The sequence below is a fragment of the Mobula hypostoma genome, chromosome 27 (assembly GCF_963921235.1).
Source record: "Mobula hypostoma chromosome 27, sMobHyp1.1, whole genome shotgun sequence".
NCBI lineage: Eukaryota > Metazoa > Chordata > Chondrichthyes > Myliobatiformes > Myliobatidae > Mobula > Mobula hypostoma.
Genome location: NC_086123.1, coordinates 35,192,334 through 35,212,465, shown reverse-complemented (window position 1 = coordinate 35,212,465; position 20,132 = coordinate 35,192,334). Strand labels below are relative to the sequence as shown.

Below are 20,132 nucleotides of genomic sequence, written 5' to 3'. Positions count from 1 at the left end.
CTTGTCGACATTGATAAATATCACCGTTTCTTCATTAGTGGACAGACATGCGATTGCCTAACTAATAACACTGTAGGAGATAGCATGACTTCAAGGGCCGTAGCTGTTCAAGATGCAAGTCCATCACCACCTTCTCTGGTTACTTGGGATGGGCAAAAATGTGATTCTTGTCATCGTTTACATCCCAACAGCAACAGAAAACAATAATTGTTAAATAGAAATATCGGAGGAACCAGAATCAGAATCAGGTTTAATATCGCTGGCATAGGTCATGAAAGTCGTTGTTAAGCGGCAGTGTACATTGAAATACATAATAGTAAAAGCTGTAAGAAATATACATAAATTAAATAGGTAGTGCAAAAAGAGAAAAACAAGTAGTGAAGTAGTGTTCATGGGTTAATTGCCCATTTAGAAATCTGACAGCCGAGGGGAAGAAGCTGTTCCTGAATCTTCAGGCTCCTTTACCTCCTCCCTGATGGTAACAATGAGAAGAGGGCATGTCCTTGGTGATGGGGGTCGTTAATGACGGATGCCACCTTTCTGAGGCACCAAGACAGAAGAAGAGTACTTCATTATAAAGAAATTGTGGAGCTGAAATTCTTTGTTGGTATTTTAATAAAAACAAGAACTTCAACTTTGACTTTAAGCTAATTTATCTTAATTACAGTATTTGCATTAAATGCCTATGAATTTCAACTCTGCAAGTTAATTAATGTAGATCTCCTTCACTTTGAATAGAGGATTTCAGAATAAAAATTAACCTTGTGACTTGAAGCAGAACTATTCTAAAGATACCTGGATAGATTAGTTTGAGAGGGTTACTGTTACCAAATGAAGATGGTTCTGAATGTAAAGCGTGAACAGTTTCCACATGACTTGTGGAGTAATAGAAATGTCTTTTACCCAATGACTTGGTGAATTAACTACATGTGTGATGCCGAATTAAACACATGAAGACAGTTCAACCTCAAGCCATGATTTATGCCGAGTTAGCTCATTTCTCCAGGAGTGGCTGTGCAGGCACCACAATTAACCGGCTCTTGACAAGAAATTCAAGTTGGCAGTAGAAATGACTTCAGGAAGTAGCAAAATGATGTATTTCCTGTTAATATGCAATCTAGGAAATAACAGGATTGAGCTCAGCTGTGTAAACACCACGGCTACATATGAAATAGGAGCATGAATAGGCCATTCAGTCCCTTCAGCCTATTCTGCCGTTCAACAGGAACGTCTTTGGCAGGCCATTTTAATCTGAAATGAGGAGAAATGCCTTCACTCAAAGGGTGGTTTGTCTTTGTGAATCTCTATTTCAGTAGGCCATGCAGCCTCAGTCAAAACTAAAATCAAATTAAGTTTTATTATGAGAGGAGATAGGGAAGAAAAATTATGATTTCCGACTCAAAATCAATCAATTACTTCAGTGAATAGCACCTTGACCTGCTGCTTTAAAATGTGTTTATAGAAAAGAATTCATTTTTTTGTATTCATTGTTGTTCACTGCTACCTTTAACTCTGAGTAAAAACAGTAACATAGCTAATAGAGAGGTAAATCACCAGGATCCATAGACTGACAAGCAGTTATCAAGGTGCATCTAATAAACTTGTAATAGCTCAAACACAAACTAGTTGGGCTCCCTTCCTCTCCAGACATAATCTAGTATTAGCAAAAGTTATTCTAATAATTAAGGCATTATTGCAATTTCAGATCAATGCAGATTGTAAGGTAGCTTTAAGTTTGTCCAACCACATATCTAACCCCATCCAGAAATTAATCCACAAAGATTTTATTTCAGTATCTGGTTTATATACCAACAACGGATAACTCAAGATCAGTGGAGATTCCAGAGCATCCAATTCAGGCCACCCATACCGCCACTCCTGACAGACAAGAAGTCGAGAAAGCCATATCCCAACAGGAAAGTAACAAGACTGTGGGAACAGAGTGAAATGGAGAAGAGCTATAATTACAGGTTCACTTCTTCATTCACATCCATGTCTGGGAAGAGAAGAATTTATCAGGGGATCTTGGACATAACCATCTTCAAGGAAAAAAGACAAATCCCATCATAATAAATAGAATGGGTGATCTGGTTCCAGTCTGTAACAGAGAAATAATTACCATGGCCTTACTGAATCGTCTCCTCCAAGATCCAAACAATTGCCCCCCCCAAGTTACAATGTGCATTCCGTCCATTGATGAAAGGTACAGTGGTCTATGATCTTCACAACCCAAAAATGCAATGAAAACTGCAGTGAGTAGCACCAATGATGAATCATGGCTTTCATTTACATCGCAAAAGCTTTGCCTCCAACAAATGAAAAGGACAATGGATCATTCTCCTTACAGAAATTCATCTCCATCTTATTTTTTGCTCCACAACTGCATGCGTGTCACAGTATTAACTAATCCTAGTCAAATATGGCTCACAGCAATGTTGCATCTCACCTTCACCTGGCAGTGGAAATCATCTTTAAAACTAGCAGGAAACCATTCAACCTATAGTAACTACAATACCGAATCAAGGTCACTTGAACCTCAATAGCCAAGCTGCAGCTGATGAAGTCTCCACATACTCGGAGAACAAGTCCTAAGACATCATCGGCTTATTCACTGAAATACATGAGAGGATGTTCTTTACACTAAAAATCCACAAGGTCCTCTACTAATTTCATTGAAGCACATTTCCATCCAACAATAAAGGTTCTTAATGAGACTCTGGAAATATGGACCACTATCCATATTTCATAAGTCATTGTGAAGATAGACATAAATGATTAAATTCACCACTGTCTTCACCGTGTTTGCCTTTGGTTGATTGAGCAAAAAGGTATCTTGAAATCAGAACCTTGGAACTGGTATAAAATTCATGCTGCACCAGGCGGCCATGATCTCTTCCCTCATACATGCTTCTAAAATCTGTACATAGCAGGCATTCAAAACACTGGAAATATGCCATCAATACAGCCTAATCAAACTCATCTAAATTGATCAAAAGGTTCAATAAACCAATGTGAATATCTGTTCTCAGGCCCGTCTAACAGCCAACCAGAGTAACTAAGGCCAATGTCATTTAGTGTTATTGCATGCCTGACACCAGACTCCTGAAACAATACTCTATTCCAAGTTCTGTTAAGGGACAAAATTACCAGGTGGACCTGTTGAGGGATGAAATTACCAGGTGTACCAGACTCTTGAAACAGATACGCTATTCTGAGTTCTGTTGAGAAACAAAATTACTAAGTAGACAAAGAAAAAGATTCATGGAAATGCTCACAGCTTCCTCAACATCCCCACTATATTTTGTTAAACTCTGGCTGATGACTGTTCAAAATAGAGGAGGAGCATTCAGAACTGAGAAGACATACATTGGGAGCTAAAAGCCCCCTACTACTTCATCTGTGGAACAGTCTGTGGGCCTTACACTGCCCTCAATAGTCTCCTCAGAACCCACAAAATTGTACATGATGAGAGTCATCCTTGATCTTGAAAGACTGCTGAGGCAGAAGATTAAAACGAGTTCAGCAGTTAGGCAAGAATGTTCCCACAGTAGCAGGAACAATGAGGAAGGATTTTATCACAAACTTAAAGCTTTTACAAGTAATGCGGCAGGACCTGGCATGAAGATCAAAAGGAAGTAAGAAAAACATAGCAAATTAAAAATGTAAACTCATATGCAAAGTTGACAGAAAACTACTGACTTGGGATGCAGTAATATTAAATAAAGACAAAATCAGGAATGCAGTAAGTACGTGGAAATATATCCCAAATCTTATAAAGGTCTGATGAAAGAATGGCCACCTTTTTAAGTTTTTGGAGAAAACTGAGAATTGATGTGATAAATACCTAGTGAGACAAGGTAAGAATAACTCTGAAGTGACTTAGCTCATTACAATCCACTGAAATTGAATGTGTCAATACTAACTAATTTTAAGCAAAAAGAATTTGGTTTATCTCCGATCAGTTCCAATCATTCATGAGGTCACAATACAAAATGCTCTTATTTTCACATTAATAATAGTTTACTCTCAGAAACTAGGCTGTTGAGTCATGAGAATTCCAAATGTGTGATTTTTGCAAAACAAGCCCATTTCTAAGGCTGGTATTAAGCTGTATGATTGTATGAGTACTTTGCAAAACAATTCTAAAAGCTGGGCACTATTGATCAAAACTTAGACATTTTTCCTTCTTTTCTTTGCAAATGCAATATTAATTCCAATATTACCTTTTCTGAAAATATGGTTTCAAAATACCATTATGCCCTTTGCTTGATCTGTAGTTAATCATATACTGTTTGTAAGTAGTATGTCAAACCTACACAACTGTTAGCTTTGTAGGGGTTGACAATTAACAATCTATTTTGAAATCTGCTCTAAGCAATTAACTGCAACTTCCTACTTATTCATTTTACTACATGGATTTTATTGTTTGGATCTCATGCCTGCTAATGGTAGCATTTTCTTACTGTATTTCTCCAAATAATCACAGTGGATTTTGCTTACATCTCTTGTAAGCCAACTCATTGTACGAGGGGTGATAGATAAGTTCGTGGCCTAAGGTAGAGGGAGTCAATTTCAGAAAACCTTCACATTTATTTTCCCTACATTTACACACTTAGTCCAGCGGTCATGGAGCATACGGATCCCTTCTTTGTAGAAGTCAGCGGCTTGGTCCTCCAGAAAGTGGTCCACAGCGGAGGTGATTGATACGTTCGTGGCCTAAGGTAGAAGAAGATGAGTTATACAGCTCTCATTGCATGCACGTGCAGTTCAACTCTTTGAGTGATTATGCAGAAAGTTTGAAGTTAATAACTCATCTCCTTCTATCTTTCCCTCCCCCTCTCTCTCTGCATTCCGCAGGGATCGCTCCCTACACAACTCCCTTGTCCATTCGTCCCCCCATCCCTCCCCACTGATCTCCCTCCTGGCACTTATCCGTGTAAGCGGAACAAGTGCTACACATGCCCTTACACTTCCTCCCTTACCACCATTCAGGGCCCCAAACAGTCCTTCCAGGTGAGGCATCACTTCACCTGTGAGTCGACTGGGGTGATATACTGCGTCCGGTGCTCCCGATGTGGCCTTTTGTATATTGGTGAGACCCGACACAGACTGGGAGACCGCTTTGCTGAACATCTACGCTCTGTCCGCCAGAGAAAGCAGGATCTCCCAGTGGCCACACATTTTAATTCCACATCCCATTCCCATTCTGACATGTCTATCCACGGCCTCCTCTACTGTAAAGATGAAGCCACACTCAGGTTGGAGGAACAACACCTTATATTCCGTCTGGGTAGCCTCCAACCTGATGGCATGAACATCGACTTCTCTAACTTCCGCTAAGGCCCCACCTCCCCCTCGTACCCCATCTGTTACTCATTTTTATGCACACATTCTTTCTCTCACTCTCCTTTTTCTCCCTCTGTCCCTCTGAATATACCTCTTGCCCATCCTCTGGGTCACCCCCCCCCCCGTCTTTCTTCCCGGACCTCCTGTCCCATGATCCTCTCGTATCCCCTTTTGCCTATCACCTGTCCAGCTCTTGGCTCCATCCCTCCCCCTCCTGTCTTCTCCTATCATTTTGCATCTCCCCCTCCCCCTCCAGCTTTCAAATCCCTTACTCACTCTTCCTTCAGTTAGTCCTGACGAAGGGTCTCGGCCTGAAACGTCGACTGCGCCTCTTCCTATAGATGCTGCTTGGCCTGCTGCGTTCACCAGCAACTTTGATGTATGTTGCTTGAATTTCCAGCATCTGCAGATTTCCTGTTGTTTGCATCTCCTTCTACCTTAGGCTACAAACTTATCAATCACCCCTGCAGTGGACCACTTCTGGAGGTCCAAGACACTGACTTCTACAAAGAAGGGATCTGTATGCTCCATGACCGCTGGACGAAGTGTGCAAATGTAGGAGGGGGCTGTTGAAAAATAAATGTGCTAGGTTTTCTAAAATTGACTCCTTCTACCTTAGGCCACAAACTTATCAATCACCCCTCGTAATATTTGAACCTCGATTCATTTATTTATGTAATGTTTCTTTATTGTATGTAACTACTATTCAGTGAATGCAACCCAAAATAATTTCTTTAAAATAACCTACATGTTAAAATGACTATGATGTGAGAGAATACTAAAGTTATGAGTGCTAACTTTCATTATCCAAGGTCCAGCACCTAGATCCAAAATTTTCATTAACTTTATATCTCTTTAACCCGAATTCCAAGAGAGATCAAGCTGACTAAGTATAACTTGCAAAGTATTTTTCATTACAATGAATTTTAAAATATTTAGGATGGAACCACATGCCTTTAAAATTATAAAACTTATTTTAGTATTATAATTGATGTAGATACATACACAATGTTTTAGGAACAGTGTCTTTCTCTCTGCAATCAGATTTCTGAATTGTCCATGAGCCCACAAACTCTACTTCACTATTTTGCTCTCTTTATGCACTTTTTTATATTTCTTATGGTAACTTATAGTAATTTTTAATGTATTGCACTGTACTGCCATCGCAAAACAACTAATTTCATATTTCAGTGATAATAAACCCGATTCTGAGTAGATAAAGTGTTTTATAGCAGAGCATTCATCACTTTCTACTCTGCAAAAACATACCCCACCAGATGTTGTAAATAGATATCCTTAAATGGCGCGGGGGAGGGGTTGGATCACTTTCCATTCTGGTTTAAAAAATAAAAATTAGTACTTCTAGGTTTGTCACAATCACATTTATTTACTTAGTTTTAAGTCTTTCTGAGTGAGACTTAGCTCTTGCTGTGGTGCAATTTTACTCATAGTGGTAAGCTCAAACCTCTGCTCAATGTTTATTGTACATTTGTGATTTCTGACTTATGACTTCCATATGCGTGTGTGTAACACCATTGCAAAATGCATCTTTTTATTGCCACAAGTAGTCATCTTTTTAGCCTACACAAGACATATCTTTATGGTGAACTTTTCTTGAAGAAATGTAACATCTCCTTTGACAGCTGGGAATCCATGATTGTTCAAAGTGGAGGAGATTCAGCATGATTTTGACAGCTTCAAAGCCATATATCAGAATACATAGATGGCCTGCATAAGCAGCAGAGGTACTTCATAAACTACCCACCTGCCTGCCCTATTTCTATTATTTACCCTGTCCGAAGAAGAATCTGCACTTACCAAATTAGCCTCTTTAGCCACTAAGGTAGAGGTTGGTTATTCTCAAACCTGAGGGACTGGTCTACAAGTAAACTTTCATTCACTAGTTCAGCAGCATTTCACCCTTTGATGCAATTCCAATGTAATAATTTTGAATGGTTGTAAAACTAATTTAATATTTGACATATCTGCTAACAAAATTATACAATTTCTTAACCCTCCAATACGAACGGAGAGAATCAAAGATAAACGTTGAATCAATTATTTCCTTCTCAAACCAGCCTTTGTAGATTTAAAAAGCAAATGGAAAATTAAAATAATAAGGCTCATTCTTGTGATTTGATACTTCCTACATGGAATGGTAATCACAGAGAATGCTCTTTAGCAAATTATTTAAATTAAAAATGACATTTGGTAAGGATCCAGTAATCTGTAATCTTATGCTTTTCTTGCCATGTAAAATGAATCTACTATAATAAAAATAGAACATTCAGGCAAGAAATAAGTAGGAGAGAAAGGGGACATTTTAATCAGCTGAAGTCTCTGAATATTATTCAAACTCAAGCTTCAGGAATTCATTTAAATATTTCAGAGGTACTATGGAAGTAACAAAGCAAATTTTGATATTGGATTTGCTCTATAGTGTTACAAAGGTGTTTTCTGATGATATATTACTTCAGCCAAAAACCAAGAAAAATAACAGGGGTAGGTGAACTAAATAGAGCAGCCATTAGTAAAATTTACCTTCATTTTCCCCAAGGATACTATTGTACTAAAATATTTCATTTTATTTTAAAGTAACTTATAAAGGGGCTACAGATGATAATTGTTCCTAGAGCCCTTCACTTCAGAACAGAGTGCCTGTTAATTGGGGTCATACAGAACTATATCTTGAACTACTTATACAAAAAAAGCTTGATAAAGATTGCTCCAGTTGTAATTCACTGAAGAACATAATTCCACATTGTTCATTTTCATTATTGAATTAGTTTATAAAAAATATTGCCAACACCAAGATATGGATGCTTCAAGTTCAGAAGCACCTCTGACTATTTCTCATGATATTACACACTTTGTAACTATATTTCAAGCTTAATTAGAATAGAATGAGAATGGAAATGTTATCTTCAGGAAACCAAGGTACCAACCATTATGTTAATCAAATAAGTGTTAACACTATGCTTCTCTAAGAACCTTGGAGATTCGACAAGAGAACATTTAGGTTTCTTCACTTCTGAGCAAAGGGAGAAGTAAATTGGGCACAGGAAACAAATTCAAGGATGTTCAATGCAATGAAATGAAGGAGAGCACTGCTGCAATGTTAATAATTATCATTGCACAGATTAGTATTAAACACAACATAGAGTTAAAATGATTCATTATTATCTAGCTATGACTGATAAATGCTTAAGTCCAGAAGTGCATTCCTCCATAGGATCTGCTGCCGTAGGCATTACAGGTATGAGCTAAACAGATACAAAGATTTAGTATAAAATTCACTTAAGAAAAATCAAATAAAATGTTAATTCTTGTTTAGTTGGAATAACGTAAGCATGACCTTCTTAGGCAAATCTGCTGAATCAATAATGGTTTGCATCCAGTCAGGTTCTACGAAGGGTGATTGATATGCTTGTGGCCTAAGATAGAAGGAGTCAATTTTAGAAAACCTAACACATTTATTTTTCAGCATAGTCCCCTCCTACATTTACATACTTAGTCCAGCAGTCGTGGAGCATACGGATCCCTTCTTTGTAGAAATCGGCGTCTTGGACCTCCAGAAGTGGTCCACAGCAGGGGTGATTGATAACTTTGTGGCCTAAGGTAGAAGGAGATGAGTTATTAACTTCAAAATTTCTGCATAATTACTCAAAGAATTGAACTGAACGTGCATATAACGAGAGCTGTATAACTCATCTTCTTCTATCTTAGGCCACAAGCTTATCAATCACCCCTGCTGTGGACCACTTCTGGAGGTCCAAGACGCAGATTTCTACAAAGAAAGGATCCGTATGCTCCACGACCACTGGACTAAGTGTGTAAACGTAGGACTATGTTGAAAAATAAATGTGCTAGGTTTTCTAACATTGACTCCTTCTATCTTACTTATCAGTCACCCCTCATACAAATTTCCTTGGTCATTCTAAGATTAAGCTGATGCCCTGAAGGCAATAGTAAATGTCATCATCAATGTCCACCTTCCTGAAATATATATTGCCAGGAAACTTTATTATAAGAGTAAATGCTGATCACTGAGTTTACAAAAACTTTCTTTTCAATGTTTATTGGGGGTAAATTGCAGGATTTTGGTAAGAAATATTGAAATATAATTTCAGAGCAATGATATAGCCTTTACTGAATATTAGTTTGTAATACCTATTGAATAACCCCTCTGGCCCTGAAAAAGGGGTAATAAATGTGGAGTCTAATTCCTTCAGAATAATATTTACATTTATGATATTTCAGTGCTTCTTAATGGTAATGTCTAAATATTATTGAATCACTTCCCGGAGAAAGACTAGAAAATGAATTGGGATCTCTGCTTTTCAATATCTGCTTTGCCATGAGAGGATTTTTCTGTTTGAGTGATTGATCTGCTACTTGCCTTTGCAAAATTACTGAACTCTAAGATTATACTAAATTAAGTTATTTCAGAAGAGAGGGAGTCTGCAGTCCTGAATCTATTAAATCTTTGTAGGTATTTTTATCAGGTCAGCACCAAGTGAGTTTCTTATTTTTTCATAATCCAGGCCATGCCTTAGGCTTGCCTGTGAGCAGTTGAAAACTTATTCATTCAGAGTATGAGTCTTCACTCATTATATCCTTAGTTCATGAGTTATAGGTGTGTGTTTATTAGATTACTCACTTGTAGAATTCCAGACCAACAGTTCACTCTCCAATTAATCCAGGTCTACAACAATCAGGTCTCTTCTTGCACTTTCAGCTGTGGCTTATTTAGATGTGTATACACCACCAAGTCAGAGGTTTCTTTGTGTCCAGCTATAAAGACCCAAGAACAAATTCCAGCCTGAAATTATGATACTTACCGTTGGAAGTGCAGTCTTATTGAGATATGAACCAGCTTGCTCTCTCTAGAAAAGATTATAGAAGTGCAGGGAAATTATTATCAGTCAAATAACTTCACAGAAAATTAACAATCTAATTACTATCACTGTTGTTTGTGAGAATTTGATGTCCATATTTTGGATTCTGATATCATTCTTTACTTTCACTTTAATGTAATTGAGTTTGGAATCATCTCTTCTACGGATCTCTCTATTTTGCCCATTTCACTTAAGTCCTGATCTTTTACAGCACATGTTTAAAGTCTCCAATAACTAATATAGTTAATTAATTTTTTGATGAATTAATCAAAATGGACTGAAATGAAGTTCCGTGGGCAGCAGCTTCCTAATAAATTTTGATTTGTTTTGCAGTAATATTAAATCTGGAGCTGGTGCTCAGAACAATAATTGAAATCCTACCTCCATTTTAGTTAAGATTAGGAAACTCAGCTACATATTGGTTACTACATCAAACCTATCTGGTCTGTGTGACTCAGTGACTACGTAAAAATAATAAGCTGCTTGAGCAATTTATGATGGAGAGTAATTTCAGTAAAGTTTTTCTAGTTATTTGTTTTTTTAAATGACTATTGATTTAGGTTAGGTTCCTTTAATATCAGAGAATGTATATAGTATACAGCCTGAAATTCGTACTCTTAATTTCTATTCTATTGTGTGGATTTGCTTATTCTAATAAAATAACCAAGATAAACCCAAAGTCTCAAAGATAAGTGAGTAATAACTGGTCACACTATTTACTGTTTGATATGTTCCAGTCACAAGTATTTAAGGCACCTTTACAATAGAATTCAGAGTCATATAGCATATTCCTGCTCTCAGGACATTAAAGTCAACAATAGTGATGATGCTACAGTTTTTAATGCAAGATAATGCAACAATTCTGTTGTGTGCAACTTCAGGAGCAGAGAATGTTCGGCCACAATGCTTAAGTCAGCTTTCTCTGATGTAGATTCAGTAATAGCTATTTCTAAGAGTTTTGAATTGGAGGAAAATCCAGCATAGACATGTGCAGAAGTTTGGAAAGCTGACCAGAGATTTATGGATGAGAATTGTCAATTATGTGCCTTGGGTCAGGAACACATTCAGAGTCAGCAAGATCAGGACTGATGCATAAGCAGGGCAGTAATAGTCAAGATGCATGTGGCAAAGTGTATGCCAGTTGAACATTAAAGAAGAGAGAATGTTAAAGGAGTGTCAAAATGACAAACCAGTAAGGGTTGGCTCTAGTCACTGCACAGGCACAAGTTAAGAAATTATAAGTCTAATTGGAAGAATACTGGTCTGGAATTTCCTGTGAGAACAATTTGAAGCTATCAGTGCTCACCATCATAATGGAAGGAACCTGGAATTTGTACGTTGTCAGTTTTAAAACTGTCAATAATTTTTTTTAAATGTGCTGGTTATGTGATATTTAAAGCCATCAATCCACAGGCATCTAACCTGATGAGTACTTCCAGCATTTTGTGATATCATTGATGAGCTTCCTATCTTCAAATGGATTTTTTTTGAATAATCAGCAGAAACCAGCAAAGTGATGATAACTTTAATGCAGACCTCAAAATATCATAAATGACCATCTCAAACACCCAGTTATCTGGTTTTGTATATGAATCATCCAATTTCAGAATCAGGCTTATTATCACTCTTACACGACATGAAATTTGTTGTTTGTGGCAAAGACATAATTTAAGATAAGAATTTTAAATCTGATTTTACAATATTTCTGTTCATCCATTTCCCAACGTTTATTTTACTCTTTGGACAATGCTCGGATTTTGAGCGTGTTTGCCTTGATTTGCGGTCTGTGATAAGTCCTTGTATGACATTTGGTAGAGGCAAGGGAAGTCTTCACTGATTATGCCAATAGAATCAGGTTTAATTATCTCTGGTATATGTCGTGAAATTTGTTGTCTTTGCAGTGGCAATACATTGCAATACATAGTAACAGAAAAAACTGAATTACAGTAAGTATATACCGTATATTAAATAACTAAATTAAATAGTGCAAAAACTAGAAAAAAGTAAAATAAATTAAAAATAATGAGGTAGTGTTCGTGGGTTTAATGTCCATTCTGAAATCTGATGGCAGAGGGGAAGAAGCTGTTACTGAATCGCTGAGTGTGTGCCTTCGGGCTCCTGTACCTCTTTCTTGATGGTATCAATGGGAAGAGGGTAGGTCCTGGGTGGTGGGGGTCCTGAATGATGGACCCCGCCTTTTTGAGGCATCGCTCCTTGAAGATTTCTTGGATACTACGAAGGCTAGTCCCCAAGGTGGAGCTCAGAACTTTCTGCCGTTTATCTTGATCCTGTGCAGTAGACCACCCCGTCCATACCAGACGGTGATGCAACCAGTCAGAACGCTCTCCATGGTACACCTGTAGAAATTTGCCAGTCTCTTAAGCTACTGTCACGCTCTCTCCGTAACTGCACCGACAGATTCTCTGAGATGTTGACACCCAGGAATTTGAAGTTGCTCACCTTTTCCACCATTGATCCCTGTATCAGGACTGGTGTGTGCTCGCAATGAGATAAACGTGAGGCGAGCCATGCCAATTCTTCGTCCCTGGCCGGAATTGTCCTTCGGTCAACTTTGTCAGGGTGGAATTAAAAAGTCTGACCCCCGAAAGGGGCTGGAGATCGGCGGAGGAGGGCAAAACGTCCCGTTGATTCCAACGGGAGTTAGCAACCAGAGTTTGTAAAATGTACTTTATGTCCAAATTTCCTCAAGTTTTGAGAAGTGAGGGAGGAAACAGAAGATGGTGGGGAGCGGGGAGAGGGGAGGCCGAGGCCGAGGCCGAGCAGGACCGCTCCTCAGCCATGCCGACATTGACTTCAGTCGGCGGCGAGCCACCTCCCGCCCGGACAGCTCCCTCACACCTGCTGCACTCGCCGACGTCACCGCCCGTTCTCGCGAGAGTGAGGGATTTAAAAAAACCGGCGTGGGGTTGGGGGTTCCGGTGGCTGTGCGCAGGCGCAGAAATATCCGCAAGCAGCGGCGCCTCAGTGATGTGTAGTTTTCAGTCGGTTGCGCCAGTCGGTGCAATGGGCTGTTGGAGCCGTGCGCGCCGTCCGGATGGCACAGCTCGCACTCGGGCGCCGCAACAACGATTGAAGCGGGCAGGTGAGTGCGAGTCGCATCTCTCCCTCTCGCCGACCGCTGCCGGCGCTGTGACAGCTGACGGTCGGTCGGGGAAGGCAGTGGATGGCGAGGGGGGACCGGCGCCGCTCTCACCGGCTTCCCGGGGAGTTGGGAGCTTTGTGAGGGAGATGGCGCGGCGGAGGACGGAGCGAGCGACGAGGTGGAAGGTGTGTGGTGGGGAGGGGAGGCCGGAGCCCGAAGTCGGGCTCCGATGTGGTTCGGGGCTGGGTGGGCGATGATGTCCAAGCAGGAGCGGCGAAGGGTGCGCGATCCTGGGGACGGGAGCTGGGCTTGGGGGTGGTGGCGTGGGGGGAAGAGATCGCGACCCGCTTTGCAGGGGTTGCAGTGAGAGCCCCGAGTGGTTGAGCCGGCGACGGACCAAGTTCTGGGGGTTGCAGCTCCCAACAGATGCGGCGGGGCGGCGAGGAGGACTGACGATCGGGGCGGAGGTTGTATCCGAGGATAATCAAAGCTGAAGGCGAGCGAGTAGCCGATCGGGGAGTGGGGGGTGTGTGGGAAGGTGGGTTTGTTCCCTTTAAAGCGTGCATATGAAACAAAAAAAATACCCGGACTTGAAATCTCCTGTCAGTTTGCACTCTTGTTCCGCAGTCCTTTCAGTCCCGAGTCCATCCAAGGCAGACTTACTTATTGTTTCATGTGCTCTGGATTTACCGATCTGTCTCCAGCTGCATCGAAAGGGAGCTGTCTGGAATTAATATTAATAATTATTAATTTAGACGCCTCTCACCACTATTGCTGGTCTTGGGAAATCAAATCGTGGGAGAAAAGCTCCAACTGTGTTACCTTATTATTTAAGTTCAACACACACACACACACACACACACACACACACACACACAATGATTTGAAAAAACAGATATAAAGTTTAATAGGTTGTGTTTTTTTAAGTGCGTGAATTCTTTTATCCCCCTCACTATCTCCACACATGCGTGCGTTTATAAATAATACAATTTTTGTAAAAAAATGACTGAAGCGAAAGTGTTTTCGTTTGTTTAATAACTACAAAATGTAAATTATCATTTCTCAAACATTAATTTTAATTTACTTGCAACTGCATTTCGTAAGATCGAAATCGTGTCATTGCTAAAAGAGGTTACTGCCCTTTCCATCATTTACATTCTGCGATGTTTTACCCCCTTGAGGTCAATATTGACTGCGACTTGATCGATAGGTGAAAGGCGGTGATTCCAACGAAGCGTTTCTAGATCATTTTGTAAACGTAATTTTATGACTTTAAAGGGAGATCGAGACCTTCAGACATGGTGCGGGTTTTTGTGTATTTTACACCATTTTACGCATTTTTTAAAAGTTTGTAGCCCCAACGTCTCTCCCTCCCAATCTTGTGTTAATTTTATTTCTGTTTTAGCTATGGATTTATTTGTTCCCGGACCCCGTTTCGACTAAGACTGGTCATTTTTTTTTCTCGCGGATTTCTACGCACATTCCCTGAAGTTTCTGTATTCTATATTTTTAAATTTAAGTTGTTGTATTGATATTACACATCTATCAGTTGTCCGTTTAGATTGCAAACATTCGTGTATTTGGAACATTTCATCCAAAGTTTATTGAAATGTTATCCTCCTTTAGGCCTGTCAGAGTAAGGTTACTCAACAGAAGTATGTTGGGTATTCAGATCTAGAGGCTTTGATTTTAATCAATGGACAAGTTCGCTGTAAAATGTATTGTATATTTTTAAAAATGTATAACTAAGTTTGGTATTAAAATTATTTTACATGTTCCAGTATTGAAATACTGAAATTTTGAAATCAGTATTTCAATACTGGAATATGTAAAATAATTTTTAACATACAATGGTATGTTTGCAAGCATCAAGTTTTTGCAAATATCCATGGAATACACATTTCCATTTTAAATATAGACTTTGCTCAACTAAACTTTGTAAATATATTTCAGTGTAGAGGATATTGTAGGATGTGATGGAAGTGGGATCTTAAGCCATGAGGTGAGAGTAGGCACTCAATGTTGTCATTCATCTGACTAATGAGCTGCTTTAAAGTGTACCTGTAGTTTCTCTTTTATGTCAATTACATACATTTTAAGTATGTAACAAGATAATGGAGTAACACACGTGGAAATAATCTTTGTTAATAATGGTTACTTTAATGTTGTCTTTACCTATTGAAGTTTCATTTAATTTCTGAGACTGGGACATTGTTTAAATAGACATCTGTGTTGAAATGAAAGGCTGTAATTTTATCCTCTGGGTTGGTTGACAAATGCAAAGTACATACACTGTTAGCTTTTCAATTGCAAATAATTCGTGGCGGTAGTCTGTGAATTTGATAATATCAAAATCACCCTATTCTATAATCAATGTAGCCCGGATACTACTTAATAAACTTTAAGGAATGAGATTGCACTTTAAACTTTAAAGTATTCACAAGCCTCTTAAATTAGCATTTTTAGATCATGCCATGTGCATTTAATACAATTCATGAATTATGGATTATGGCAGATTTTGAAGGTAATAGAAATCTTAACTATCAGTAGACATAAGTCTCTGTTTTATTTTTTAGTCTGTGTCCTACCTCTTGATTCAGTACAGAGCTAGGCTGAGCATTAACCTGTTTGTGAGAACGTTGACACTGAATTTGTATGTGTCAAGAGAGCCATGTGGGTGGCAAGGTGACATAGTGGTGAGCATGACACGTTACAGTACCAGTGATGAGGGTTCAGTTCCCACTGCTTCCTGTAAGGAGTCCGTACGTTCTCCCCATGATCGTGTGGGTTTGCTCCGGGTGCTCCAGTTTCCTCCCACAATCCAAAGAACTACTGATTGATAGGTTAATTGGTCATTGTAAATTATCCCATGATTAGGCTAGAGGATTGCTGGGCATTGTGGCTCGAAGGACCGGAAAGGCCTATTCCACACTGTATCTCAATAAACAAACCATGTTTTGTACATTGGCAAAGTAATCAGTTTTTAATCTCCCTGTTTTATACAGTTCCCACTGCCATCCTCAAACTAGGTATTGCCACATTGTAAATGACTGTGTTAAAATGGAGGATAGCTGACTGCCTTGATTTAATTTTTATGGGATGCTACATCCAAAGTTGATAAATTCACTCATGAAATGAGTTCACTGCAATCTATTTGAGTGCATTGTGATCTTTATTTTCCACCCAGCATTTGAAAAACTGTTTTCACATTGTTGCTTTGAAAGTGGGTAACGCTGTCTTTAAAATATTCCTGTTTGTTCTGAGTCTGCAGATCTCAGTATAAAATGTACAATTACTATTATTTTATTTTACAACGTTGAATTAAACTCCAGAGAAGATGCTCAGTCAAAAATAAACTTCCTTATTAAAGTACTGTAAATCTCTCCACCCTGCTCATAGTTTCCATTCCCATAATATGGTAATATTGATTAAAGAGCTTTATTGAATAGTCCTGTCTGTCTGCAGGCAGTGAGAGGGAAGGGGAATGAGGGCTAGTGAAGCTGGGGGAAGTGGCAGGAATGGTGATTTGGTGACTCAGTGTCCCTTCATTGTCTTCTGAGAGTCAATCACATGCTGGAGACTGCAGATCTGCTTTAGCAGCAATTTGTAACTGGTGTTGTTTTAGTAAATCTAATGTCTACCAAACAGTTTTTATTGCCATTGTGGTTTTAATTGCAACAAAGTATTGCAGTGCTCATTCTGGGTACGTTAATTTTTTTTGAAGGAATCTGGAAATGATTAGCAAAACCACTATTTATTGTCGATTCTTCACCACTCCGGAAAGTGGCGGCTACCTTGAACATGAAAAGAAATAGTAGGTCATCTGGCCCCTCGTGTTGCAAAGTTTTCCATAGTGCTATTAGAATTGAGTGACAGTGGGAAATTGGCAGTGTACTTCCAAAATTCGGATTGTTCCTGGAACTTGCAGATATATGGGAACTTGCATTCCCATGTGCCTGTTATTGATGGATTACAAAAACTCTTTTCGCTTAAGGGGTCTAAAGTTTCACTCTCAAGTTACGTTACAATATATTTTCTCTCTCAAACAAGGGATATACCCCTTATTTTGATATTTTATTACCAAATACTTCAAAAATTGTATGAATAATGTCAGGACTTTCTAAAATGCCTTAGATTTATGGTGATCTTTGTACCCTGCCTTCAATTTGGACACTAAAATTTGATGGCCAAGTTTTTGACGAGATGTATTTTATGAAGCTGTTTGGTAATCTATACCACTGCGTATCTAGCACTTATTCTTCAAATAGCTTTGATTTCTTTGACTAGTGTTTTTCTGGTGTACAAGAGTTTTCTTTTGATAAGAGGATAAATACTGAATGGATTTTTCTGGTAATGAGTTTTCTGCCAATGAAGATTTGAGGCATCGTTTATTTCCTTCCTTTGTTACTTGGTTACATTTGAGATGTCCTGAATATGAGTAGATTAAAAATAAAATCTTATGTCACATACATATAGCATTGTGATTTGAATGACTATATTAAAAGGAGATCCTGACATTTGATCTTGTAATTGTCAAATCTTTTTAGTTCTTAATTATATAGATAGATTGAAGTTTTGGGTTTGCCCATGGATTTTAAAATAAGAATATTTCATTCTAAGAACTAGACTTTTTTAATAAAAGTCTACCTTCCAACTTCTCAAATGCAGCCTCTATCTCTGATCTTGGTATTTTATTTGTGAAACATTATCCGTGGCTATTATCACATTTAGACCAAGGTGACTGTGTTGGCTGTCTGGTAGTGCAATCCCATTAATTCCCTTTCCACTGCTCTTTCTCTGTAATTCTGTAATTTTATTCTATTCAGATAGGAGTGGCAGCTGTCAGTCAATTGCCACACAATTCAATGATTGCTCCGTTGTGGGTTCCATTTCTATTCTAGAGATTGACCAAGACCTTGGCTGTCTTAGATTGATGTAAGAGATTTATGTGGAACAAGTTTAAAGGAAAGCAGAACTAACTCAGGTAATATTTATCCCTCAAGCAACATCAGTGAACTATTTTATTTAGTCTGTGTGAGACAGAAGATACTGTAAGCATATTGGCTTTGCATTTCTTGCATTATTGCAAAAGTATTAATAGACTCTGAAGTGCTTTGGCATGTCCTGAGGACAAGAAGGAATTCAATAAAGCGAAATCTACTGCATATTTTCTTTCCAATTCTTAACTAATGCTGTTCAGTTTGTTAAATTTGAGTCTGTGTCCATCACCATGGCATGCAGAGAATTCCAGAACTCAAATTCTCACTTTTAAAAACAAACTTTGTCCCTTATACTTTTGCCAGACATCATAAATGTTTCCCCCACCTGCACTCCAGTTTCTTTTTTGGGTGCCAAAACGAGGAACATCTTTGTTTTGATCTTTCATTAATTATGCTTGCTCTAAGGCAAATGTCGTCATCTTCACATCGTCAAAGTCCCTCATCCCTAGGTAACCGCATAATAAATCTCTGTACTATTCCCATTGCAGTGACATCTTTTCTAAAACATGACACCCTGATTCAATACAGAGACCTAATGTACAGCTTCATCTAACTTCCCTGCTTCATGCACTGTCTTCTCGTGTTAGTGTTCAGCATTCCATAGACTTAACTGCCTTTTTAATTGAACTGCCAATAAGTGATTTTGTCTCAGTTCCTTAGTCCCCTTTAAACTTGGGCCACGTAGTTTATAATGCCTCTCCTGTAACACATGAACTGTGAGAGGGTAAGTTTGAATAATCATGTGCCTGCCATTTTGTGTATGTATTCTCATGCAGTCTGTTACAATCATCCTCATTAACTGTATTCCTTAATTTATCTATGGTGCATATTTCGAAATTGTGCCCCAGTTTACCCAAATCAATGTGTATATCAAAAAATATAGTAGTCCTTATTTTCCTGTGGGGTCATTTCTGTATTCTTCTGTCTAATTTGAGTAACAGGTCAGATTTTGTTTATGGTCTCTTGGATGTATCCAGGTGGTAATTGCCTTGTTTAATCCTTTTGAACAATCTGTAATGACGGGAAGTGACTTTTAAAATCTCTGCTGTTAATACTTCAAATGAGAGATTCGGAAGCAGGGCACACACAACTCTCAATCTGCTGACTTCGTGAAAAGCAAAAAAGATAGTTACAAATTGAAGTGTGGACAACAATTTAATTAAAAGTATGAAGTAATATAAGTGGGAAAATTAATGATTATTAATCACATAGTACAATATTGAAGATATTACCTATTGGTGTACATTCTGAATTTCTTGAAGGTGCAAGAGAATTTGATTTGTGCATTATAAAATCATGCAGCATCCTTGGCTATATTCACTTAATACAATTGCAAGAAAATGCTGTAAAAATAAAAACATTGCAACAACTGATAGGACTTAACTGGAGTACAGAGCATTATTCTGGCTGTTGCACTCGAGGCATTAATGAAGATGGAGAGGATATATTTTGTAATGACCCATTTCTGTGCTGTATTAATTTGCTGTTACTGGCCAATGAACTAAGGTGGTAGATACAAACATCAATCAAGGCTGCGTGGGATCTAGGTGGATGGGAAATGGGACTTTGTGTTAAGTATTGAGTCACCCATTTTGTCTTTAGCTTGTCCTGTATTTCGGCATAAAGCCTGGATTCTTTGTAACAACTTTATTAGAAACGGGGACAGTCAGTCATAAAGTGCTTGATTTTTGACAATACACTAATCCCCTCTTTAAAATTTAAAAGGAAGCAATCTTGAATCAGAACTTTTTTTTTGCGTGAACCTCAGTACAAAGTTGCAGTGAT

General features: G+C 38.6%; 1 protein-coding gene and 1 long non-coding RNA gene across 2 annotated transcripts in view; one reads left to right on the top strand and one right to left on the bottom strand.

Annotated features, from left to right (window-relative positions):
* fam222aa (family with sequence similarity 222 member Aa) overlaps positions 1-20,132 on the top strand; it is a 222,325-nt gene that overhangs the window by 62,943 nt on the left and 139,250 nt on the right. The gene's annotated exons all lie outside the window — the stretch shown is intronic.
* Positions 4,622-13,061, bottom strand: LOC134338622 (uncharacterized). Its single transcript, XR_010016264.1, has 3 exons — positions 12,705-13,061; positions 10,188-10,232; positions 4,622-4,716 (listed from the first exon to the last, which is right to left on the bottom strand). It is a non-coding gene; the product is annotated as an uncharacterized LOC134338622 (long non-coding RNA).